The sequence below is a fragment of the Mauremys reevesii genome, linkage group 23 (assembly GCF_016161935.1).
Source record: "Mauremys reevesii isolate NIE-2019 linkage group 23, ASM1616193v1, whole genome shotgun sequence".
Lineage (NCBI taxonomy): Eukaryota > Metazoa > Chordata > Testudines > Geoemydidae > Mauremys > Mauremys reevesii.
In genome coordinates, this window is record NC_052645.1 from 1,293,517 (window position 1) to 1,318,016 (window position 24,500).

At 56.2% G+C, this 24,500-nt stretch overlaps 11 non-coding genes across 11 annotated transcripts; 6 read left to right on the top strand and 5 right to left on the bottom strand.

Annotated features, from left to right (window-relative positions):
- Window positions 1-5,583: 5,583 nt before the first annotated feature.
- Window positions 5,584-5,677, bottom strand: TRNAI-UAU. The gene is made up of 2 exons: window positions 5,640-5,677; window positions 5,584-5,619 (listed from the first exon to the last, which is right to left on the bottom strand). It is a non-coding gene; the product is annotated as a tRNA-Ile (tRNA).
- A 3,634-nt stretch (window positions 5,678-9,311) lies between these two features.
- On the top strand, window positions 9,312-9,385 carry TRNAN-GUU. The gene has a single exon. It is a non-coding gene; the product is annotated as a tRNA-Asn (tRNA).
- Window positions 9,386-10,157: 772 nt separating this feature from the next.
- TRNAM-CAU lies at window positions 10,158-10,229 on the bottom strand. Its single transcript has one exon. It is a non-coding gene; the product is annotated as a tRNA-Met (tRNA).
- Window positions 10,230-11,813: 1,584 nt separating this feature from the next.
- TRNAN-GUU lies at window positions 11,814-11,887 on the top strand. Its single transcript has one exon. It is a non-coding gene; the product is annotated as a tRNA-Asn (tRNA).
- A 2,433-nt stretch (window positions 11,888-14,320) lies between these two features.
- TRNAN-GUU lies at window positions 14,321-14,394 on the top strand. Its single transcript has one exon. It is a non-coding gene; the product is annotated as a tRNA-Asn (tRNA).
- A 773-nt stretch (window positions 14,395-15,167) lies between these two features.
- Window positions 15,168-15,239, bottom strand: TRNAM-CAU. The gene has a single exon. It is a non-coding gene; the product is annotated as a tRNA-Met (tRNA).
- Window positions 15,240-16,811: 1,572 nt separating this feature from the next.
- On the top strand, window positions 16,812-16,885 carry TRNAN-GUU. The gene has a single exon. It is a non-coding gene; the product is annotated as a tRNA-Asn (tRNA).
- Window positions 16,886-17,655: 770 nt separating this feature from the next.
- Window positions 17,656-17,727, bottom strand: TRNAM-CAU. The gene has a single exon. It is a non-coding gene; the product is annotated as a tRNA-Met (tRNA).
- A 1,577-nt stretch (window positions 17,728-19,304) lies between these two features.
- Window positions 19,305-19,378, top strand: TRNAN-GUU. The gene has a single exon. It is a non-coding gene; the product is annotated as a tRNA-Asn (tRNA).
- Window positions 19,379-21,806: 2,428 nt separating this feature from the next.
- Window positions 21,807-21,880, top strand: TRNAN-GUU. The gene has a single exon. It is a non-coding gene; the product is annotated as a tRNA-Asn (tRNA).
- A 770-nt stretch (window positions 21,881-22,650) lies between these two features.
- Window positions 22,651-22,722, bottom strand: TRNAM-CAU. Its single transcript has one exon. It is a non-coding gene; the product is annotated as a tRNA-Met (tRNA).
- Window positions 22,723-24,500: the final 1,778 nt, after the last annotated feature.

Consider the following 24,500-nt stretch of genomic DNA (forward strand, 5'->3'; position numbering starts at 1 on the left):
CAGAAGCCTGGCCATGCCTGGAGTCCTGTAGGTAGGGATGCAAGCTCCATTTCCTGTGAGTCCTGAAGCTGGGCTGCAGCCTGGCCTAGCAGGCAGCCCTGTTGGTTCACCTACTGGCCCAAAGTCACTTGGGCGGTGTTGTCTTTCCCCAGGGATGCTGAAGGGCCTAAGGGAGGGAGGCTCAATACTCCCCCTATCAGTCAGGGCGGAAGGGGAGGGCTGCAAGAGTGGGCAGGTTGATGGCTGGGCCTTCTAGCATTCGGTTGGGGTTGAGGTGGGGAACGCGAACTGGGAGAAATGGTTGCTGGCCTGTGAGGAATGGCTCAGCCGGTGGCGTAAGTGGACCTTGTCATTACCTACAAGGTTGTGATGCTCAAGACCCATCTGTGGGGAATTTCCTCAGCCATGTGTTTCCCCCTGCTCCACGAATGCTGCTGAGACCGAACACGATGGCCTTCCACTTCCTGTGGGGCCATAGGACGTCCCTACCTAGTCAGGAGAAGTGCGGCTTTTCTGCTGTATTAGAAGGGGGGTTGGGCCTGGTGGGCTTTGAAGCCTTGTATGGTTCTACTGTTTTGTTTTTCAATTTTCAGTGGTGGCTCAGCTGGAGAGCAGGTCAAAGCCCAAAGCCCTGCCCCGCCCCCTCGCTCCACCCTTCCCCAAAGCCCTGCCCCCCTGCTGTGCCCTTCCCCAAAGCCCTGCCCCTGCCAAACCCCTTTCCCCAAAGCCCTGCCCCTGCCCCCCCTTCCCCTGAGGTCCTGCCCCCACCCCGCCCCCAAAGCCCTGCTCCTGCCCCCTCACTCTGCCCTTTCCCCAAAGACCTGCCCCCACCCCCGAGGTCCTGCCCTCACGCTGCCCCTAACCCCGAGGTCCCCCTCACATCGCCTGTTCCCCTAATCCCTGCCCCTTTCCCTGAAGTCCTGCCCGCCCCGTCCCTTCCTCCAAGGCACCACCCTCGCATTGCCCCTTTTCCCCAGCACCCCACCCTCACTCTGCCCCTTCCCCCGACTCCCCACTCCCACATTGCCCCCCCAATACACCCCTCCCCTGCACCCTTTCCCCAAGGACCCACCCCCACATGGCCCCTTCCCCCGAGTTCCCACCCTTGAGCTTCCCTGTCTCCTCGAGACCCCGCCCTGCACCGCCCCTTCCCCTGGAACCACATGCCTGCACCACCCTTCCCCTGAGACCCCTGCACCGCCCCTTCCCCTGGGACCCCGCCCTGCACAGCCCCTTCCCCCTGGGACCCTGCCCCTTCCCCCTGGGACCCTGCGCCTGCACCGCCCATTCACCTGGGACCCTGCCCTCACATTCCCGCTAGACCCCACCCCTGCAGCACCTGTTCCCTCTAATCCCTGCCCCTGCATTGCCCCTTGCCCCGAGACCCCACCCACATGCTTCCCCTTTGCCCCGAGACCCTGCCCTCACAGCGCCTCTTCCCCCAAGTCCCCAGTGCCACACTGCCCATTTCCCCCTGAGTCCCTGCCCCCACACTGCCCCTATGACCCCGCCCCTGCACCACCCATTCACCCGAGACCCCGCCCTCACATTGCCCTGAGACCCCGCCCTCCCACTGCTCCTTCTCCTGAGACCCCGCCCCTGCACCACCCACTAACAGGCCAGACCCCGGCGGGGGAGGGGGAGAAACATGCTGTGCTCTGCCACAGACTTCCCGAGTGTCCTTGGGCACATCACTCAGCCTCTCTTCTCCCGTCCAGGAAATGGGGCTGGTGGCGCTTCCCGCCCTCGCACGAGCTGGGACGAGAACTACCCTGTGAATTAGGAAGATGCTCCCAGTCCCCCTGCTCCCACCTCTAGACCCACCTCTGCTCCCAGAGCCAGGAATAGAATCCAGAGGTCCTAGCACCCAGCCCCCTCCCTGTTCTGACCACTGACCCCCACTCCCCTTTTAGGCTCACTGCCATTTCTATCCACCCACCCCACCTGTCCATCCCTTTGCTGCAGGTTTCTGGGGTGTCACCCCTGCTCTGCACTCCCCCAGTGCAGCCACAGGCCTTTTTTCCCCCAACCACACATCCTCTCCCCCTCATGCTGGATCATCTGCTTGGCCCCCTGCCCCCTCTCGGGGTGCGCTGTGCGGCGTGGCTGGGGATTGTGCAATGGCCCAGCACCAGGCAACGCAGAACGTAAACCACAGGCCCTGCCCCACCCCACCGGAGCTGCCCTCCAGGTGCATTTGAGCCCAGCACCTTGCATCTGTGCTCTCCTGCCCCACGAGGGGTGAGCTGCAGTCCCCACCATGCTCTGCAGCAGAGAGAAGAGTCAAGCCAACCAGTCCATTTAGGATGGGGGAATCAACACCCTTTTTTCTGCACAGCCACTGACCATCAGCGGGATTCCTCCTCCCTCCTGTGCCTCAGTGCAACTAAATCTCCGCACCTAGACAGCCGGTCCATCCGCTGCACCCCAGTCCCCCATGCCTGAGCCTCCCTGCCAAAGCCCTGCACCTGGCTCCATAGAATTAAGTCTCACATCTCGCAGGGAACTTGACTTCTGTGCCCAGAGAGTCTCAACCCCCCTCAGTAGATGACCTGTCTGAGAAACACAGTGTCCGTCTTCTCTAAAGAAGTACTTGGAGAGCATTTCCTAGTGTGACCACGTGGCCTAATGGATAAGGTGTCTGATTTTAAATCAGGCAGTTGAGAGTTCAAGTCCCTTTGTGCTTGTGCAGTTTTACCTTTGGGCTGAACGTCCTGCACCCTTCAGGGCTAGAACCTCTTTTTGGTCACTCAGGCCAATGCTCTGGCTTCAGCTAGAGCCCCGGGAAGGAGTTGGGGGGTGGGCGTCAGAAAGGCTGGGGCATGAGCCCCAGGTACTTCCAGTCTCGCCTTTGCCATTCCTGACTTGCCAAAGAAACTGGGCGGCTGCCCGGGCTACAGTGTGGAGCAGTTTCCCTCTTCCAAGTGTGCACCTGTCCCTGTGCTGGAGGGGGGTTGCTACATAGCCCCTTGGGAGCCTGGGTGTTTCTCTGCTTCTCGCCAGCTGGGGAAAAGCCTCTCGGGGTAAAATCTCCTGCCCCACTGCCAAAGTGAGCACCTGGAGTGGGAACGGTAAGAGGCCCCACCGGGGGGGCTGGCCCTGCTTTCCTACCGTCTTCTGGTGTTGGCCACAGAGCATCAGCAGCCGCCCCGCATGCTGGTCTGTGGGTGGCCTTCAGTGGGTGTTTGGCGTGGCAGGGAGCAGGCTTGCTGGGGGGTCTTTGTCGCTGTCTGCTGGCCACGCATAGGCATGGTCCTCCCCTCCTCTGAACAGCCAGAGTGAGTCTGTGCTTAGAAAGCAGAGACACAGGAGACTGGAGACAAGAGGGTGAGAAAGATTGAGAAAGGGCCTATGCAGACAGCCCACACCACAGGGACGCTGCCTGGTTAAGGGATGTGGAGGCACCAAATTGCCCCAAATTTCCCGGTGCCCTGCGCAGCTGCGTACTGCTCCAGCGGGGAACCCGATCCCCCGGCTGGCTGAGCCGGCCAGGAAAGCTGCCCCTGCCCCTGCTCCACCTCTTCCCCACAGCCCCCACACCTGGTCTGCCCCCACCCCCCTCTTCCCACCCCTGCTCCACCCCATCCCCCCCCACTCCGCCCCTTCCCCTGAGCTACATCCCGGTGGACGGCAGGAGGGATCAGGTGCACCCGGCACTCACCGGGCAGTGGGAAGTGGAACGACCTGGCCCCAGCCTGCTCTGCTCCACTCTCTCCCAGCCGCACCACTGGTGAGTGCTGGGGGGGCATTTCCCCCACTCCACCAAGTTCCAAGGCTGGGAGCAGAGTGCAGCAGGCTGGGGCCGGATCACTCCACTTCCCGCCGCCCCGTGAGTGTGGGGTCGGGCCTGCCCTGCAATTACCGGGCAGCGGGAAGTGGAGTGACCTGGCCCCAGCCTGCTCCGCTCTGCCAGCTCGGGCTGAGGGACGGGGGTGCTGTGTAGGGCACCAAAATGTCTAGGGACAACCCTGAATAGATCATTTTTCCACAGGGACCAATGGCTGTTAGACTAGAGATATTCAGGCTGCCTGTACAGGCCTAGACTTTAAGAACTCAGGTGTATTTTTATCACTTAGCTAGTGACAGGGCTATAAAAGAAAGACCCAAAATCCCAGTCTGCCTGTGTCTGGGCCTTCTCTTCCTCGGAGAGTCTGAGCCTTGTTTGTAGGCGAAGGCCTTTGGCTAAGCAGCAGGGGCAGCCATAAGCTGGGAAGCGAACGGTCCCATCCTCACCTCCCAAACCCGTCACACTGAACTAAGGTGGGGTTGGGCTGTTAGGAAGACGATCCTGTCCCGATAGTGCCCATCACCACCAGATAACGAAACAGATCTTAAGGGAGCATCCGGTCTGGCAAGAAATCCCTTCTCAATGGTTGTGGTTGTGAAACCCTCATTTCTGTAGGGTTTAGCTTTCTGGCCCCCACTTTTCTATTGTCAATCTGTCTGGTTCGCTAATTGTTTCTGTCTGCTGCAGAATTAATTTTGCTGGGTGTAAGTTAATTAGGGGAGTGGGATGTAATTGGTTAGAGAATTCTGTTACAATAGGTTAGAATTGGTTAGTTACAATGACTGGTTAAGGTCTAGCTGAGAATATTACTGTATAAACTGGGGTCAGACAGGAAGTGGAAGAGGAAATTGGAATCATGCTAACGGGGGGATGGGAATAGGGAACAGGGACACAGACAAGGCTCTGCGGTGTCACAGCTGGGAAGGGGGATGTGGGGTAAACACTCTGCAGTGTCAGAGCTCATAGACTCATCGACTTTAAGGTCAGAAGGCACCATTGTGATCGTCTAGTCTGACCTCCTGCACAATGCAGGCCACAGACTCTCACCCACCCACTCCTGTAACAAACCCCTGGCCTATGTCTGAGCTAGCGAAGTCCTCAACTCGTTGTTTAAAAACTTCAAGGTCAGAGAATCCTCCAGCAAGTGACCCGTGCCCCATGCTGCAGAGGAAGGTGAAACCCCTCAGGGTCTCTGCCAACCTGCCCTGGAGGAAAATTCCTTCCCGACCCCAAGTATGGCGATCAGCTAAACCCTTAGCATGTGGGCAGGACTCAGCAGCCAGACACCCAGGAAAGAATTGTCTGTAGGGATGTGGGGTAAACGCTCTGTGGTGTCAGAGCTGGGAAAGGGGACACTGGGGAACAGACTGTCGGTCTATAGAGATAAGCCCGACTGGTGTGAAGGGCTTCGGAATCTGCCTGCTTGGAAACTAACCCCAGTAAACATCCCTTTGTCTGCGCTTCCGACTTCTGGTCTTTTGCTGCTTGCTGCCTGCGTGACAAGAGCCAGGGAAGTGGGCAGGGGAAGGGAAAGGCCTGTAACAATGGCTCCTTGCTCCTCTCCCTCCAGGCTCAGGGGTCAAGGATGGGCAGGACTCCAGGCTCTGCTTGAGGGATCCTGGCACAGGGGCTGGTGGGGGAGAAAGGATGGTAGATTCTCATCTGCACCCTGGAGAGGAGGTAATAAATGAAGGGGGAATTTTTGACAGCTCCCCTCCTCAGTGTCCCCAGGGCTGGAAGTCTACATTATGCAGGGGAAAATGAGGGGGTGATGCCACTTGGTTAATGAAAACCAGTGCTCCAGGTGAGGTTTGAACTCACAACCTCAGCATAACTCCTCTCAGCACTGCCCTATAAGTACTGTGCGCTAACCAATTGCGCCACTGGAGCACCTGCTGCAACTCTCTAAAACCCCTAGGTTGATACAGGCAAGGAGTGACCCCCAAAACATTGTCAGTGGGGCTGAGAGCAGGTGGCGACAAGTGTTGTACTCGGTGGGGTGGATTCTTCTTAAGGGTTCCAGGCCCCATTTGACCCTTTTGTTCTTCCCTGTGTAATAACAGAGCTGATTAAGACTCAATGGAGAGTCTTGCTGCAGACCAACAGATCTGAAGTCAATGATAACCAGCTCTACGCATTAGTCCTGCTTTGGGACAGTGTCTCTCATGCAAGGAACTGCCCAGTCTGCGCTAGCAGTGAGGTTCCCTCACTAACAGCTGAAATCAGGGAGAGCTGTGTGAAGTGCAGGGCCCCAGGGGGGCCTGAACAGGGGGGAACAACACCCCAGGACTTTTAAAAATGGGAGGGCTCTGCCTTGCCACTTTGTAAAGACCGTAAGGGTGAGTGAGGGTGGGGAGGGGACGGAGAGCAGTGAGCGGGAGGAAGGATCTTGGGCAGGGGCGGCTCTAGAAATCGGGCTGCCCCAAGCAGCACGGAGCGCTGCGCCGCCCTTCCCCGGTCCCGCGGCGGGTCCCCTCTTCCCGCAGCTCCGGTTGAGCTCCTGCCGGCATGCCTGCGGCAGGTCCACCGGAGCCCGGGACGAGCGGACCTGCCGCAGTCATGCCTGCGGGAGCTCAACCGGAGCCGCGGGAAGACGGGACCCGCCGCAGTCATGCCTGCGGCAGGTCCGCTCGTCCCGGGCTCCGGTGGACCTGCCGCAGGCATGCCGGCGGGAGCTCCACCGGAGTCAAATGCCGCCCCCCCGGGAAACGGCCGCCCCAAGCGCCTGCTTGGCGCGCTGGTGTCTAGAGCCGCCCCTGATCTTGGGGTATGAGGCAGTGTAGGAGCGGGGCCTTGGGGAGGGGGTGGTGCAGGGGCGTGGCCTCAAGTGGAAGGGGTGGGGCTACTGCTTGGGCTCTGGTGGCCGCCACTTTTAGGCAGGGACACCCGGGGGGGGCAAGTGGGGCAAAAAACCCTCCATACAAGTCCAGTTCGTTGCTGTTGCTTGTCTATCCACTGCATGCATGTGCTATACCGTACCCTGAGCTGATGCCCGGCTTTTGTGCTCAATACAGCCTTGCCCCTCTGTGGCGCAATGGGTCAGCGCGTTCGGCTGTTAACCGAAAGGATGGTGGTTCGAGCCCACCCACGAACGACGCTAAGCCTGTGCTGCTTCCTTGCTTCCCTGAGGCCTGTGGGGGAGCCTCAAAGGTCCCATTTTGCTGCCTCTTGGCCTCAGTGCTTTCAGCTGGTGGTCCAAAGAGCAGGCTGGATGCCATTCAGAAACCCATCTGCCAGCAGCTGTGCCGGAGGCTCAGGCTTAATCCTCAAGGCCGAGCACAGAAACTTTCAGCCGGGAACATTTCGCTCCCTTCCCGCCTCCGCCCAAGGAGCAAGGGAGAAGCGGAGGAGACAGGCCGGCTCAAAGACACCTCCCTCCCACTTCCCTGTACGCTGTGCAAAGCTCTTGGCCTGCCTCATGCCTCGTCAGGAAAGCACGGCCATGCGGCCCAAGCCTGAGTCACGTCCGCAGCCTGGCCCACCCCGCCCCGGCTGACGGCCGCGCAGAGCCACGCGAGTCAATGGCAGGTCGAGTCGGGAGCCTCGGCTCTTTCCACTGACAGCCACACACACAGCGCTGCCTAGCACCCCCAGAGCCTCCCTCGTGTTCTCCCGCAGCAGCCGCCTGCCGGGGTGGTGGGAAAAGGGGACCAGGAAGCACTGCAGCCTCATTCCGGGACAGGAGGCCCTCGCCACGCCTAGGCCTGCCTCTTGCCTTCAGCCCAGGCAGCCAGAGGTGCCAGGGAGCTCCCTGGCAGGCCGCCGCTTTGCCTCAGCCACCTCTTGCCTCATGGCCTAGGCTCTTGGGGCTCTGCTGGTCACCAGCTCGCTTGAAGGCCCAGAGGGAAAAGAAACAAGAGCACGCGTAGCAGAGGATGGTTTCGATCCATCGACCTCTGGATTATGGGCCCAGCACGCTCCCGCTGCACCACTCTGCTGCTTCTTCACACTCTCCCCCTGTCACCTAGCTGCCACTATCCGGATTAGTGCCTTACATGCCCTCGCTCTGGCAGGCAGTTGCGCTGGCTGCTAGGCAGCTGCCCTGGTCACAGGATTTTACAGCTAGCTTCTACAGGGTAAAAAGGATCTATTTGGGGTTTGGACCCCATTGGGAGCTGGGTAGCTGAGTGCCAGAGACGGGAGCACTTCTTAAACTGTTTTCAGTTACACTTGTGGGGGACGAGGGTCAGCCTTGGATCCGTGTCTGCAGCAGGCAAGCACCTCTGGCTCAATCGCCCCCCGCCGTATTAGCAGACTAAAACACGGAGCGAACGCACACGCCTTGCAAAGGAAGAGGAGCCGGGATCTCGAACAAAAGTCAGCATTTTATTAAGATGAGGTTCAAAGAAAAAAAAAGTGTACGGTACAGAGTTTTGGCGTAGAAGTTTCTGGTGCTCAGGGAACAACGTACAGCTTACCCAAGAGGTGCAAAGTTAAGTTTAAAATGGGGTGGCGTAAGGAATACATAATCTGCAATAGCCCTGACGGCGGGTAAAAGGTTAACGTACAGACACTGAGTTAGGAGGGCATGTTGTCCATATGAGGGCTACGTTCGGGTGTGGAGTGTAACGAGCGGTTACAACGATGAGGATGGATTGACCCGCGTTAGGTGAGTTTTAACGTTCGGTGTTTTGGAATCTTTGCCACAATCTAGTTGAAGCAGGGTCAGTATGAAGTCTACCCTGCCATCTGTTGGTGATCTGTCGTCAAGGCCTTTTGGGGCTGATGTCATTTGCATGGTTACACCCACCCCAGATTGCATGATGGGAGTGCTTGTCCAAACGGTCATTTCAGCTGCTGCGGGATCCCCAGTGTCTTTGTTATTCGGGCAGGAGTAATCCAGTGTATTTTCCTGTTGGTTTTGGATCAAGGGCAGAGTAACTGTACCTGGCATTTGAGGCCTGAGAGCATCACCCTCGCCTGAAAAGTACTCACCATTAAGGGGTAGGGGTTCCTAACGGCAGCGCGTGGAGGGAGGTAGCAATGGATGTTTGTTGGTGTCTTGCAGGTGCTGTTGATGTCCTTTCTGCTGTCCCTGGTGTGGAAAGACAGAGGCAGAGGTGGTTTTGAATCTCTTCAAATTGTTGTGAGTGCTGCAGTTGCTCACCCTAAGCTTATGCCGTTAGATCTCTTTCACGGTGTATTTTGGTCCTGAGAGGTAAAAGGTGTGTTGTTAGGGAGTGAGGTAGCAAACGTTAGTTGCAGAGGTGGTGCATGTACCACAGAAGTCCTGTTGATGCCCCCCGTCCCTGCTCCTGTCCAAGAGTCCAGGATTTGCATAAACCCACCCACTCACCTGTGACTAACAATCTCGCTCTGCTAACTCTTCCAGCAAACAGACCAAAGAAAGTGTATGCGAGCGCTGTACCACAGCCCCGGTGCTCTTTTCGGTTCATTCCCACAGAACTTTCCTTCCATAGCAGTCCAGTTCCTTGCTGTTGCTTGGCTAACCACTGCATGCATGTGCTATACCGTACCCTGAGCTGATTCCTGTATTGTGCTCAATACAGCCTTGCCCTTCCGTGTCTCTGTGGCGCAATGGGTCAGCGCGTTCGGCTGTTAACCGAAAGGATGGTGGTTCGAGCCCACCCAGGGACGGTGCAAAGCCCGTGCTACTGCCTTGCTTTCCCGAGGCCTGTATGGGGAGCCTCAAAGGTCCCATTTTGCTGCCTCTTGGCCTCAGTGCTTTCAGCTGGTGGTCCAAAGAGCAGGCTGGATGCCATTCAGAAACCCATCTGCCAGCAGCCGTGCCGGAGGCTCAGGCTTAATCCTCAAAGCCGAGCACAAAAACTTTCAGCCGGGAACATTTCGCTCCCTTCCCGCCTCCGCCCAAGCGGCAAGGGAGAAGCGGAGGAGACAGGCCGGCTCAAAGACACCTCCCTCCCACTTCCCTGTACGCTGTGCAAAGCTCTTGGCCTGCCTCATGCCTCGTGAGGAAAGCACGGCCATGCGGCCCAAGCCTGAGTCACGTCCGCGGCCTGGCCCACCCCGCCCCGGCTGACGGCGCGCAGAGCCACGCGAGTCAATGGCAGGTCGAGTCGGGTGCCTCGGCTCTTTCCCCTGACAGCCACACACACAGCGCTGCCTAGCGCCCTCAGAGCCTCCCTCGTGTTCTCCCGCAGCAGCCGCCTGCCGGTGTGGGTGGGAAAAGGGGACCAGGAAGCACTGCAGCCTCATTCCGGGACAGGAGGCCCTCGCCACGCCAGGCCTGCCTCTTGCCTTCAGCCCAGGCAGCCAGAGGTGCCAGGGAGCTCCCTGGCAGGCCGCCGCTTTGCCTCAGCCACCTCTTGCCTCATGGCTTAGGCTCTTGGGGCTCTGCTGGTCACCGGCTCGCTTGAAGGCCCAGAGGGAAAAGAAACAAGCGCACGCGTAGCAGAGGATGGTTTCGATCCATCGACCTCTGGGTTATGGGCCCAGCACGCTCCCGCTGCGCCACTCTGCTGCTTCTTCACACTCTCCCCCTGTCACCTAGCTGCCACTATCCGGATTAGTGCCTTACATGCCCTCGCTCTGGCAGGCAGATGCGCTGGCTGCTAGGCAGCTGCCCTGGTCACAGGATTTTACAGCTAGCTTCTACAGGGTAAAAAGGATCTATTTGGGGTTTGGACCCCATTGGGAGCTGGGTAGCTGAGTGCCAGAGACGGAAGCACTTCTTAAACTGTTTTCAGTTACACTTGTGGGGGACGAGGGTCAGCCTTGGATCCGTGTCTGCAGCAGGCAAGCACCTCTGGCTCAATCGCCCCCCGCCGTATTAGCAGACTAAAACGCGGAGCGAACGCACACGCCTTGCAAAGGAAGAGGAGCCGGGATCTCGAACAAAAGTCAGCATTTTATTAAGATGAGGTTCAAAGAAAAAAAAAGTGTACGGTACAGAGTTTTGGCGTAGAAGTTTCTGGTGCTCAGGGAACAACGTACAGCTTACCCAAGGGGTGCAAAGTTCCGTTTAAAATGGGGTGGCGTAAGGAATACATAATCTGCAATAGCCCTGACGGGGTAAAGGTTAACGTACAGACACTGAGTTAGGAGGGCATGTTGTCCATATGAGGGCTACGTTCGGGTGTGGAGTGTAACGAGCGGTTACGACGATGAGGATGGATTGACCCGCGTTAGGTGAGTTTTAACGTTCGGTGTTTTGGAATCTTTGCCACAATCTAGTTGAAGCAGGGTCAGTATGAAGTCTACCCTGCCATCTGTTGGTGATCTGTCGTCAAGGCCTTTTGGGGCTGATGTCATTTGCATGGTTACACCCACCCCAGATTGCATGATGGGAGTGCTTGTCCAAACGGTCATTTCAGCTGCTGCGGGATCCCCAGTGTCTTTGTTATTGGGGCAGGAGTAATCCAGTGTATTTTCCTGTTGGTTTTGGATCAAGGACAGAGTAACTGTACCTGGCATTTGAGGCCTGAGAGCGTCACCCTCGCCTGAAAAGTACTCACCATTAAGGGGTAGGGGTTCCTAACGGCAGCGTGTGGAGGGAGGTAGCAATGGATGTTTGTTGGTGTCTTGCAGGTGCTGCTGGTGTCCTTTCTGCTGTTCCTGGTGTGGAAAGACAGAGGCAGAGGTGGTTTTGAATCTCTTCAAATTGTTGTGAGTGCTGCAGTTGCTCACCCTAAGCTTATGCCGTTAGATCTCTTTCACGGTGTATTTTGGTCCTGAGAGGTAAAAGGTGTGTTGTTAGGGAGTGAGGTAGCAAACGTTAGTTGCAGAGGTGGTGCATGTGCCACAGAAGTCGTGTTGATCCCCCCGTCCCTGCTCCTGTCCAAGAGTCCAGGATTTGCATAAACCCACCCACTCACCTGTGACTAACAATCTCGCTCTGCTAACTCTTCCAGCAAACAGACCAAAGAAAGTGTATGCGAGCGCTGTACCACATCCCCGGTGCTCTTTTCGGTTCCTTCCCACAGAACTTTCCTTCCATAGCAGTCCAGTTCCTTGCTTTTGCTTGTCTATCCACTGTATGCATGTGCTATACTGTACCCTGAGCTAATTCCCGGCTTTTGTGCTCAATACAGCCTTGCCCCTCCGTGTCTCTGTGGCGCAATGGGTCAGCGCGTTCGGCTGTTAACCGAAAGGATGGTGGTTCGAGCCCACCCAGGGACGGCGCTAAGCCCGTGCTACTGCCTTGCTTTCCCGAGGCCTGTATGGGGAGCCTCAAAGGTCCCATTTTGCTGCCTCTTGGCCTCAGTGCTTTCAGCTGGTGGTCCAAAGAGCAGGCTGGATGCCATTCAGAAACCCATCTGCCAGCTGCCGTGCCGGAGGCTCAGGCTTAATCCTCAAAGCCGAGCACAAAAACTTTCAGCCGGGAACATTTCGCTCCCTTCCCGCCTCCGCCCAAGCGGCAAGGGAGAAGCGGAGGAGACAGGCCGGCTCAAAGACGCCTCCCTCCCACTTCCCTGTACGCTGTGCAAAGCTCTTGGCCTGCCTCATGCCTCGTGAGGAAAGCACGGCCATGCGGCCCAAGCCTGAGTCACGTCCGCGGCCTGGCCCACCCCGCCCTGGCTGACGGCGCGCAGAGCCACGCGAGTCAATGGCAGGTCGAGTCGGGTGCCTCGGCTCTTTCCCCTGACAGCCACACACACAGCGCTGCCTAGCGCCCTCAGAGCCTCCCTCGTGTTCTCCCGCAGCAGCCGCCTGCCGGTGTGGGTGGGAAAAGGGGACCAGGAAGCACTGCAGCCTCATTCCGGGACAGGAGGCCCTCGCCACGCCTAGGCCTGCCTCTTGCCTTCAGCCCAGGCAGCCAGAGGTGCCAGGGAGCTCCCTGGCAGGCCGCCACTTTGCCTCAGCCACCTCTTGCCTCATGGCCTAGGCTCTTGGGGCTCTGCTGGTCACCGGCTCGCTTGAAGGCCCAGAGGGAAAAGAAACAAGCGCACGCGTAGCGGAGGATGGTTTCGATCCATCGACCTCTGGGTTATGGGCCCAGCACGCTCCCGCTGCGCCACTCTGCTGCTTCTTCACGCTCTCCCCCTGTTACCTAGCTGCCACTATCCGGATTAGTGCCTTACATGCCCTCGCTCTGGCAGGCAGATGCGCTGGCTGCTAGGCAGCTGCCCTGGTCACAGGATTTTACAGCTAGCTTCTACAGGGTAAAAAGGATCTATTTGGGGTTTGGACCCCATTGGGAGCTGGGTAGCTGAGTGCCAGAGACGGGAGCACTTCTTAAACTGTTTTCAGTTACACTTGTGGGGGACGAGGGTCAGCCTTGGATCCGTGTCTGCAGCAGGCAAGCACCTCTGGCTCAATCGCCCCCCGCCGTATTAGCAGACTAAAACGCGGAGCGAACGCACACGCCTTGCAAAGGAAGAGGAGCCGGGATCTCGAACAAAAGTCAGCATTTTATTAAGATGAGGTTCAAAGAAAAAAAAAGTGTACGGTACAGAGTTTGGGCGTAGAAGTTTCTGGTGCTCAGGGAACAACGTACAGCTTACCCAAGGGGTGCAAAGTTCGGTTTAAAATGGGGTGGCGTAAGGAATACATAATCTGCAATAGCCCTGACGGGGGGTAAAAGGTTAACGTACAGACACTGAGTTAGGAGGGCATGTTGTCCATATGAGGGCTACGTTCGGGTGTGGAGTATAACGAGCGGTTACGACGATGAGGATGGATTGACCCGCGTTAGGTGAGTTTTAACGTTCGGTGTTTTGGAATCTTTGCCACAATCTAGTTGAAGCAGGGTCAGTATGAAGTCTACCCTGCCATCTGTTGGTGATCTGTCGTCAAGGCCTTTTGGGGCTGATGTCATTTGCATGGTTACACCCACCCCAGATTGCATGATGGGAGTGCTTGTCCAAACGGTCATTTCAGCTGCTGCGGGATCCCCAGTGTCTTTGTTATTGGGGCAGGAGTAATCCAGTGTATTTTCCTGTTGGTTTTGGATCAAGGACAGAGTAACTGTACCTGGCATTTGAGGCCTGAGAGCGTCACCCTCGCCTGAAAAGTACTCACCATTAAGGGGTAGGGGTTCCTAACGGCAGCGTGTGGAGGGAGGTAGCAATGGATGTTTGTTGGTGTCTTGCAGGTGCTGCTGGTGTCCTTTCTGCTGTCCCTGGTGTGGAAAGACAGAGGCAGAGGTGGTTTTGAATCTCTTCAAATTGTTGTGAGTGCTGCAGTTGCTCACCCTAAGCTTATGCCGTTAGATCTCTTTCATGGTGTATTTTGGTCCTGAGAGGTAAAAGGTGTGTTGTTAGGGAGTGAGGTAGCAAACGTTAGTTGCAGAGGTGGTGCATGTGCCACAGAAGTCGTGTTGATCCCCCCCATCCCTGCTCCTGTCCAAGAGTCCAGGATTTGCATAAACCCACCCACTCACCTGTGACTAACAATCTCGCTCTGCTAACTCTTCCAGCAAACAGACCAAAGAAAGTGTATGCGAGCGCTGTACCACATCCCCGGTGCTCTTTTCGGTTCCTTCCCACAGAACTTTCCTTCCATAGCAATCCAGTTCCTTGCTTTTGCTTGTCTATCCACTGTATGCATGTGCTATACCGTACCCTGAGCTAATTCCCGGCTTTTGTGCTCAATACAGCCTTGCCCCTCCGTGTCTCTGTGGCACAATGGGTCAGCGCGTTCGGCTGTTAACCGAAAGGATGGTGGTTCGAGCCCACCCAGGGACGGCGCTAAGCCCGTGCTACTGCCTTGCTTTCCCGAGGCCTGTATGGGGAGCCTCAAAGGTCCCATTTTGCTGCCTCTTGGCCTCAGTGCTTTCAGCTGGTGGTCCAAAGAGCAGGCTGGATGCCATTCAGAAACCCATCTGCCAGCTGCCGTGCCGGAGGCTCAGGCTTAATCCTCAAAGCCGAGCACAAAAACTTTCAGCCGGGAACATTTTGCTCCCTTCCCGCCTCCGCCCAAGCGGCAAGGGAGAAGCGGAGGAGACAGGCCGGCTCAAAGACGCCTCCCTCCCACTTCCCTGTACGCTGTGCAAAGCTCTTGGCCTGCCTCATGCCTCGTCAGGAAAGCACGGCCATGCGGCCCAAGCCTGAGTCACGTCCGCGGCCTGGCCCACCCCGCCCCGGCTGACGGCGCGCAGAGCCACGCGAGTCAATGGCAGGTCGAGTCGGGTGCCTCGGCTCTTTCCCCTGACAGCCACACACACAGCGCTGCCTAGCGCCCTCAGAGCCTCCCTCGTGTTCTCCCGCAGCAGCCGCCTGCCGGTGTGGGTGGGAAAAGGGGACCAGGAAGCACTGCAGCCTCATTCCGGGACAGGAGGCCCTCGCCACGCCTAGGCCTGCCTCTTGCCTTCAGCCCAGGCAGCCAGAGGTGCCAGGGAGCTCCCTGGCAGGCCGCCACTTTGCCTCAGCCACCTCTTGCCTCATGGCCTAGGCTCTTGGGGCTCTGCTGGTCACCGGCTCGCTTGAAGGCCCAGAGGGAAAAGAAACAAGCGCACGCGTAGCAGAGGATGGTTTCGATCCATCGACCTCTGGGTTATGGGCCCAGCACGCTCCCGCTGCGCCACTCTGCTGCTTCTTCACACTCTTCCCCTGTCACCTAGCTGCCACTATCCGGATTAGTGCCTTACATGCCCTCGCTCTGGCAGGCAGATGCGCTGGCTGCTAGGCAGCTGCCCTGGTCACAGGATTTTACAGCTAGCTTCTACAGGGTAAAAAGGATCTATTTGGGACCCCATTGGGAGCTGGGTAGCTGAGTGCCAGAGACGGGAGCACTTCTTAAACTGTTTTCAGTTACACTTGTGGGGGACGAGGGTCAGCCTTGGATCCGTGTCTGCAGCAGGCAAGCACCTCTGGCTCAATCGCCCCGCCGTATTAGCAGACTAAAACGCGGAGCGAACGCACACGCCTTGCAAAGGAAGAGGAGCCGGATCTCGAACAAAAGTCAGCATTTTATTAAGATGAGGTTCAAAGAAAAAAAGTGTACGGTACAGAGTTTTGGCGTAGAAGTTTCTGGTGCTCAGGGAACAACGTACAGCTTACCCAAGGGGTGCAAAGTTCGGTTTAAAATGGGGTGGCGTAAGGAATACATAATCTGCAATAGCCCTGATGGGGGTAAAGGTTAACGTACAGACACTGAGTTAGGAGGGCATGTTGTCCATATGAGGGCTACGTTCGGGTGTGGAGTATAACGAGCGTTACGACGATGAGGATGGATTGACCCGCGTTAGGTGAGTTTTAACGTTCGGTGTTTTGGAATCTTTGCCACAATCTAGTTGAAGCAGGGTCAGTATGAAGTCTACCCTGCCATCTGTTGGTGATCTGTCGTCAAGGCCTTTTGGGGCTGATGTCATTTGCATGGTTACACCCACCCCAGATTGCATGATGGGAGTGCTTGTCCAAACGGTCATTTCAGCTGCTGCGGGATCCCCAGTGTCTTTGTGATTGGGGCAGGAGTAATCCAGTGTATTTTCCTGTTGGTTTTGGAGCAAGGACAGAGTAACTGTACCTGGCATGTGCGGCCTGAGAGCGTCACCCTCGCCTGACAAGTACTCACCATTAAGGGTAGGGGTTCCTAACGGCAGCGTGTGGAGGAGGTAGCAATGGATGTTTGTTGGTGTCTTGCAGGTGCTGCTGGTGTCCTTTCTGCTGTCCCTGGTGTGGAAAGACAGAGGCAGAGGTGGTTTTGAATCTCTTCAAATTGTTGTGAGTGCTGCAGTTGCTCACCCTAAGCTTATGCCGTTAGATCTCTTTCATGGTGTATTTTGGTCCTGAGAGGTAAAAGGTGTGTTGTTAGGGAGTGAGGTAGCAAACGTTAGTTGCAGAGGTGGTGCATGTGCCACAGAAGTCGTGTTGATCCCCCCCATCCCTGCTCCTGTCCAAGAGTCCAGGATTTGCATAAACCCACCCACTCACCTGTGACTAACAATCTCGCTCTGCTAACTCTTCCAGCAAACAGACCAAAGAAAGTGTATGCGAGCGCTGTACCACATCCCCGGTGCTCTTTTCGGTTCCTTCCCACAGAACTTTCCTTCCATAGCAATCCAGTTCCTTGCTTTTGCTTGTCTATCCACTGTATGCATGTGCTATACCGTACCCTGAGCTAATTCCCGGCTTTTGTGCTCAATACAGCCTTGCCCCTCCGTGTCTCTGTGGCACAATGGGTCAGCGCGTTCGGCTGTTAACCGAAAGGATGGTGGTTCGAGCCCACCCAGGGACGGCGCTAAGCCCGTGCTACTGCCTTGCTTTCCCGAGGCCTGTATGGGGAGCCTCAAAGGTCCCATTTTGCTGCCTCTTGGCCTCAGTGCTTTCAGCTGGTGGTCCAAAGAGCAGGCTGGATGCCATTCAGAAACCCATCTGCCAGCTGCCGTGCCGGAGGCTCAGGCTTAATCCTCAAAGCCGAGCACAAAAACTTTCAGCCGGGAACATTTTGCTCCCTTCCCGCCTCCGCCCAAGCGGCAAGGGAGAAGCGGAGGAGACAGGCCGGCTCAAAGACGCCTCCCTCCCACTTCCCTGTACGCTGTGCAAAGCTCTTGGCCTGCCTCATGCCTCGTCAGGAAAGCACGGCCATGCGGCCCAAGCCTGAGTCACGTCCGCGGCCTGGCCCACCCCGCCCCGGCTGACGGCGCGCAGAGCCACGCGAGTCAATGGCAGGTCGAGTCGGGTGCCTCGGCTCTTTCCCCTGACAGCCACACACACAGCGCTGCCTAGCGCCCTCAGAGCCTCCCTCGTGTTCTCCCGCAGCAGCCGCCTGCCGGTGTGGGTGGGAAAAGGGGACCAGGAAGCACTGCAGCCTCATTCCGGGACAGGAGGCCCTCGCCACGCCTAGGCCTGCCTCTTGCCTTCAGCCCAGGCAGCCAGAGGTGCCAGGAGCTCCTGGCAGGCCGCCACTTTGCCTCAGCCACCTCTTGCCTCATGGCCTAGGCTCTTGGGGCTCTGCTGGTCACCGGCTCGCTTGAAGGCCCAGAGGAAAGAAACAAGCGCCGCGCGTAGCAGAGGATGGTTTCGATCCATCGACCTCTGGGTTATGGGCCCAGCACGCTCCCGCTGCGCCACTCTGCTGCTTCTTCACACTCTCCCCCTGTCACCTAGCTGCCACTATCCGGATTAGTGCCTTACATGCCCTCGCTCTGGCAGGCAGATGCGCTGGCTGCTAGGCAGCTGCCCTGGTCACAGGATTTTACAGCTAGCTTCTACAGGGTAAAAAGGATCTATTTGGGACCCCATTGGGAGCTGGGTAGCTGAGTGCCAGAGACGGGAGCACTTCTTAAACTGTTTTCAGTTACACTTGTGGGGGACGAGGGTCAGCCTTGGATCCGTGTCTGCAGCAGGCAAGCACCTCTGGCTCAATCGCCCCCCGCCGTATTAGCAGACTAAAACGCGGAGCGAACGCACACGCCTTGCAAAGGAAGAGGAGCCGGGATCTCGAACAAAAGTCAGCATTTTATTAAGATGAGGTTCAAAGAAAAAAAAAGTGTACGGTACAGAGTTTTGGCGTAGAAGTTTCTGGTGCTCAGGGAACAACGTACAGCTTACCCAAGGGGTGCAAAGTTCGGTTTAAAATGGGGTGGCGTAAGGAATACATAATCTGCAATAGCCTGACGGGGTAAAGGTTAACGTACAGACACTGAGTTAGGAGGGCATGTTGTCCATATGAGGGCTACGTTCGGGTGTGGAGTATAACGAGCGGTTACGACGATGAGGATGGATTGACCCGCGTTAGGTGAGTTTTAACGTTCGGTGTTTTGGAATCTTTGCCACAATCTAGTTGAAGCAGGGTCAGTATGAAGTCTACCCTGCCATCTGTTGGTGATCTGTCGTCAAGGCCTTTTGGGGCTGATGTCATTTGCATGGTTACACCCACCCCAGATTGCATGATGGGAGTGCTTGTCCAAACGGTCATTTCAGCTGCTGCGGGATCCCCAGTGTCTTTGTTATTGGGGCAGGAGTAATCCAGTGTATTTTCCTGTTGGTTTTGGATCAAGGACAGAGTAACTGTACCTGGCATTTGAGGCCTGAGAGCGTCACCCTCGCCTGAAAAGTACTCACCATTAAGGGTAGGGGGTCCTAACGGCAGCGTGTGGAGGGAGGTAGCAATGGATGTTTGTTGGTGTCTTGCAGGTGCTGCTGGTGTCCTTTCTGCTGTCCCTGGTGTGGAAAGACAGAGGCAGAGGTGGTTTTGAATCTCTTCAAATTGTTGTGAGTGCTGCAGTTGCTCACCCTAAGCTTATGCCGTTAGATCTCTTTCATGGTGTATTTTGGTCCTGAGAGGTAAAAGGTGTGTTGTTAGGGAGTGAGGTAGCAAACGTTAGTTGCAGAGGTGGTGCATGTGCCACAGAAGTCGTGTTGATCCCCCCCATCCCTGCTCCTGTCCAAGAGTCCAGGATTTGCATAAACCCACCCACTCACCTGTGACTAACAATCTCGCTCTGCTAACTCTTCCAGCAAACAGACCAAAGAAAGTGTATGCGAGTGCTGTACCACATCCCCGGTGCTCTTTTCGGTTCCTTCCCACAGAACTTTCCTTCCATAGCAATCCAGTTCCTTGCTTTTGCTTGTCTATCCACTGTATGCATGTGCTATACCGTACCCTGAGCTAATTCCCGGCTTTTGTGCTCAATACAGCCTTGCCCCTCCGTGTCTCTGTGGCACAATGGGTCAGCGCGTTCGGCTGTTAACCGAAAGGATGGTGGTTCGAGCCCACCCAGGGACGGCGCTAAGCCCGTGCTACTGCCTTGCTTTCCCGAGGCCTGTATGGGGAGCCTCAAAGGTCCCATTTTGCTGCCTCTTGGCCTCAGTGCTTTCAGCTGGTGGTCCAAAGAGCAGGCTGGATGCCATTCAGAAACCCATCTGCCAGCTGCCGTGCGGAGGCTCAGGCTTAATCCTCAAAGCCGAGCACAAAACTTTCAGCCGGGAACATTTTGCTCCCTTCCCGCCTCCGCCCAAGCGGCAAGGGAGAAGCGGAGGAGACAGGCCGGCTCAAAGACGCCTCCCTCCCACTTCCCTGTACGCTGTGCAAAGCTCTTGGCCTGCCTCATGCCTCGTCAGGAAAGCACGGCCATGCGGCCCAAGCCTGAGTCACGTCCGCGGCCTGGCCCACCCCGCCCCGGCTGACGGCGCGCAGAGCCACGCGAGTCAATGGCAGGTCGAGTCGGGTGCCTCGGCTCTTTCCCCTGACAGCCACACACACAGCGCTGCCTAGCGCCCTCAGAGCCTCCCTCGTGTTCTCCCGCAGCAGCCGCCTGCCGGTGTGGGTGGGAAAAGGGGACCAGGAAGCACTGCAGCCTCATTCCGGGACAGGAGGCCCTCGCCACGCCTAGGCCTGCCTCTTGCCTTCAGCCCAGGCAGCCAGAGGTGCCAGGGAGCTCCCTGGCAGGCCGCCACTTTGCCTCAGCCACCTCTTGCCTCATGGCCTAGGCTCTTGGGGCTCTGCTGGTCACCGGCTCGCTTGAAGGCCCAGAGGGAAAAGAAACAAGCGCACGCGTAGCAGAGGATGGTTTCGATCCATCGACCTCTGGGTTATGGGCCCAGCACGCTCCGCTGCGCCACTCTGCTGCTTCTTCACACTCTCCCCCTGTCACCTAGCTGCCACTATCCGGATTAGTGCCTTACATGCCCTCGCTCTGGCAGGCAGATGCGCTGGCTGCTAGGCAGCTGCCCTGGTCACAGGATTTTACAGCTAGCTTCTACAGGGTAAAAAGGATCTATTTGGGGTTTGGACCCCATTGGGAGCTGGGTAGCTGAGTGCCAGAGACGGGAGCACTTCTTAAACTGTTTTCAGTTACACTTGTGGGGACGAGGGTCAGCCTTGGATCCGTGTCTGCAGCAGGCAAGCACCTCTGGCTCAATCGCCCCCGCCGTATTAGCAGACTAAAAAGAGGAGCGAACGCACACGCCTTGCAAAGGAAGAGGAGCCGGGATCTCGAACAAAAGTCAGCATTTTATTAAGATGAGGTTCAAAGAAAAAAAAAGTGTACGGTACAGAGTTTTGGCGTAGAAGTTTCTGGTGCTCAGGGAACAACGTACAGCTTACCCAAGGGGTGCAAAGTTCGGTTTAAAATGGGGTGGCGTAAGGAATACATAATCTGCAATAGCCCTGACGGGGGGTAAAAGGTTAACGTACAGACACTGAGTTAGGAGGGCATGTTGTCCATATGAGGGCTACGTTCGGGTGTGGAGTATAACGAGCGGTTACGACGATGAGGATGGATTGACCCGCGTTAGGTGAGTTTTAACGTTCGGTGTTTTGGAATCTTTGCCACAATCTAGTTGAAGCAGGGTCAGTATGAAGTCTACCCTGCCATCTGTTGGTGATCTGTCGTCAAGGCCTTTTGGGGCTGATGTCATTTGCATGGTTACACCCACCCCAGATTGCATGATGGGAGTGCTTGTCCAAACGGTCATTTCAGCTGCTGCGGGATCCCCAGTGTCTTTGTTATTGGGGCAGGAGTAATCCAGTGTATTTTCCTGTTGGTTTTGGATCAAGGACAGAGTAACTGTACCTGGCATTTGAGGCCTGAGAGCGTCACCCTCGCCTGAAAAGTACTCACCATTAAGGGGTAGGGGTTCCTAACGGCAGCGTGTGGAGGGAGGTAGCAATGGATGTTTGTTGGTGTCTTGCAGGTGCTGCTGGTGTCCTTTCTGCTGTCCCTGGTGTGGAAAGACAGAGGCAGAGGTGGTTTTGAATCTCTTCAAATTGTTGTGAGTGCTGCAGTTGCTCACCCTAAGCTTATGCCGTTAGATCTCTTTCATGGTGTATTTTGGTCCTGAGAGGTAAAAGGTGTGTTGTTAGGGAGTGAGGTAGCAAACGTTAGTTGCAGAGGTGGTGCATGTGCCACAGAAGTCGTGTTGATCCCCCCCATCCCTGCTCCTGTCCAAGAGTCCAGGATTTGCATAAACCCACCCACTCACCTGTGACTAACAATCTCGCTCTGCTAACTCTTCCAGCAAACAGACCAAAGAAAGTGTATGCGAGTGCTGTACCACATCCCCGGTGCTCTTTTCGGTTCCTTCCCACAGAACTTTCCTTCCATAGCAATCCAGTTCCTTGCTTTTGCTTGTCTATCCACTGTATGCATGTGCTATACCGTACCCTGAGCTAATTCCCGGCTTTTGTGCTCAATACAGCCTTGCCCCTCCGTGTCTCTGTGGCACAATGGGTCAGCGCGTTCGGCTGTTAACCGAAAGGATGGTGGTTCGAGCCCACCCAGGGACGGCGCTAAGCCCGTGCTACTGCCTTGCTTTCCCGAGGCCTGTATGGGGAGCCTCAAAGGTCCCATTTTGCTGCCTCTTGGCCTCAGTGCTTTCAGCTGGTGGTCCAAAGAGCAGGCTGGATGCCATTCAGAAACCCATCTGCCAGCTGCCGTGCCGGAGGCTCAGGCTTAATCCTCAAAGCCGAGCACAAAAACTTTCAGCCGGGAACATTTTGCTCCCTTCCCGCCTCCGCCCAAGCGGCAAGGGAGAAGCGGAGGAGACAGGCCGGCTCAAAGACGCCTCCCTCCCACTTCCCTGTACGCTGTGCAAAGCTCTTGGCCTGCCTCATGCCTCGTCAGGAAAGCACGGCCATGCGGCCCAAGCCTGAGTCACGTCCGCGGCCTGGCCCACCCCGCCCCGGCTGACGGCGCGCAGAGCCACGCGAGTCAATGGCAGGTCGAGTCGGGTGCCTCGGCTCTTTCCCCTGACAGCCACACACACAGCGCTGCCTAGCGCCCTCAGAGCCTCCCTCGTGTTCTCCCGCAGCAGCCGCCTGCCGGTGTGGGTGGGAAAAGGGGACCAGGAAGCACTGCAGCCTCATTCCGGGACAGGAGGCCCTCGCCACGCCTAGGCCTGCCTCTTGCCTTCAGCCCAGGCAGCCAGAGGTGCCAGGGAGCTCCCTGGCAGGCCGCCACTTTGCCTCAGCCACCTCTTGCCTCATGGCCTAGGCTCTTGGGGCTCTGCTGGTCACCGGCTCGCTTGAAGGCCCAGAGGGAACAGAAACTAGCGCCGTAGCAGAGGATGGTTTCGATCCATCGACCTCTGGGTTATGGGCCCAGCACGCTCCCGCTGCGCCACTCTGCTGCTTCTTCACACTCTCCCCCTGTCACCTAGCTGCCACTATCCGGATTAGTGCCTTACATGCCCTCGCTCTGGCAGGCAGATGCGCTGGCTGCTAGGCAGCTGCCCTGGTCACAGGATTTTACAGCTAGCTTCTACAGGGTAAAAAGGATCTATTTGGGGTTTGGACCCCATTGGGAGCTGGGTAGCTGAGTGCCAGAGACGGGAGCACTTCTTAAACTGTTTTCAGTTACACTTGTGGGGGACGAGGGTCAGCCTTGGATCCGTGTCTGCAGCAGGCAAGCACCTCTGGCTCAATCGCCCCCCGCCGTATTAGCAGACTAAAACGCGGAGCGAACGCACACGCCTTGCAAAGGAAGAGGAGCCGGGATCTCGAACAAAAGTCAGCATTTTATTAAGATGAGGTTCAAAGAAAAAAAAAGTGTACGGTACAGAGTTTTGGCGTAGAAGTTTCTGGTGCTCAGGGAACAACGTACAGCTTACCCAAGGGGTGCAAAGTTCGGTTTAAAATGGGGTGGCGTAAGGAATACATAATCTGCAATAGCCCTGACGGGGTAAAGGTTAACGTACAGACACTGAGTTAGGAGGGCATGTTGTCCATATGAGGGCTACGTTCGGGTGTGGAGTATAACGAGCGGTTACGGCGATGAGGATGGATTGACCGCGTTAGGTGAGTTTTAACGTTCGGTGTTTTGGAATCTTTGCCACAATCTAGTTGAAGCAGGGTCAGTATGAAGTCTACCCTGCCATCTGTTGGTGATCTGTCGTCAAGGCCTTTTGGGGCTGATGTCATTTGCATGGTTACACCCACCCCGGATTGCATGATGGGAGTGCTTGTCCAAACGGTCATTTCAGCTGCTGCGGGATCCCCAGTGTCTTTGTTATTGGGGCAGGAGTAATCCAGTGTATTTTCCTGTTGGTTTTGGATCAAGGACAGAGTAACTGTACCTGGCATTTGAGGCCTGAGAGCGTCACCCTCGCCTGAAAAGTACTCACCATTAAGGGGTAGGGGTTCCTAACGGCAGCGTGTGGAGGGAGGTAGCAATGGATGTTTGTTGGTGTCTTGCAGGTGCTGCTGGTGTCCTTTCTGCTGTCCCTGGTGTGGAAAGACAGAGGCAGAGATGGTTTTGAATCTCTTCAAATTGTTGTGAGTGCTGCAGTTGCTCACCCTAAGCTTATGCCGTTAGATCTCTTTCACGGTGTATTTTGGTCCTGAGAGGTAAAAGGTGTGTTGTTAGGGAGTGAGGTAGCAAACGTTAGTTGCAGAGGTGGTGCATGTGCCACAGAAGTCGTGTTGATCCCCCCCGTCCCTGCTCCTGTCCAAGAGTCCAGGATTTGCATAAACCCACCCACTCACCTGTGACTAACAATCTCGCTCTGCTAACTCTTCCAACAAAACTTTTCTGCCAGGTTCTCATTCCAAACTGTATTCCTATGAACTTAAGCTTTTAAATAGCATCACGTTCCTTGTCCTTCAGTATAACTCAATTTTTCACTTATCTAAGATTTTAAGTGTATGCTTTAACACATTATTTGTAGTGGAATAATAATTCTATTTTTTCAACTAAGGAGAGAAGAAAACCATAAAATGTGAATTTAGAGAATTCAGCAGAATCTCATGATGTTAAACACATATATTTTCAATCTCTCTTAAATTGCTATTCTTTGGAACCCATGTCCCTTGTCTAACGATTTTTATGTAGGTTCGGGTGAGTCCCGAAATCATGAACTGCTAAGTACCGTTCTACTGTTTTTGATTCATATGACCAGGATTACTACAC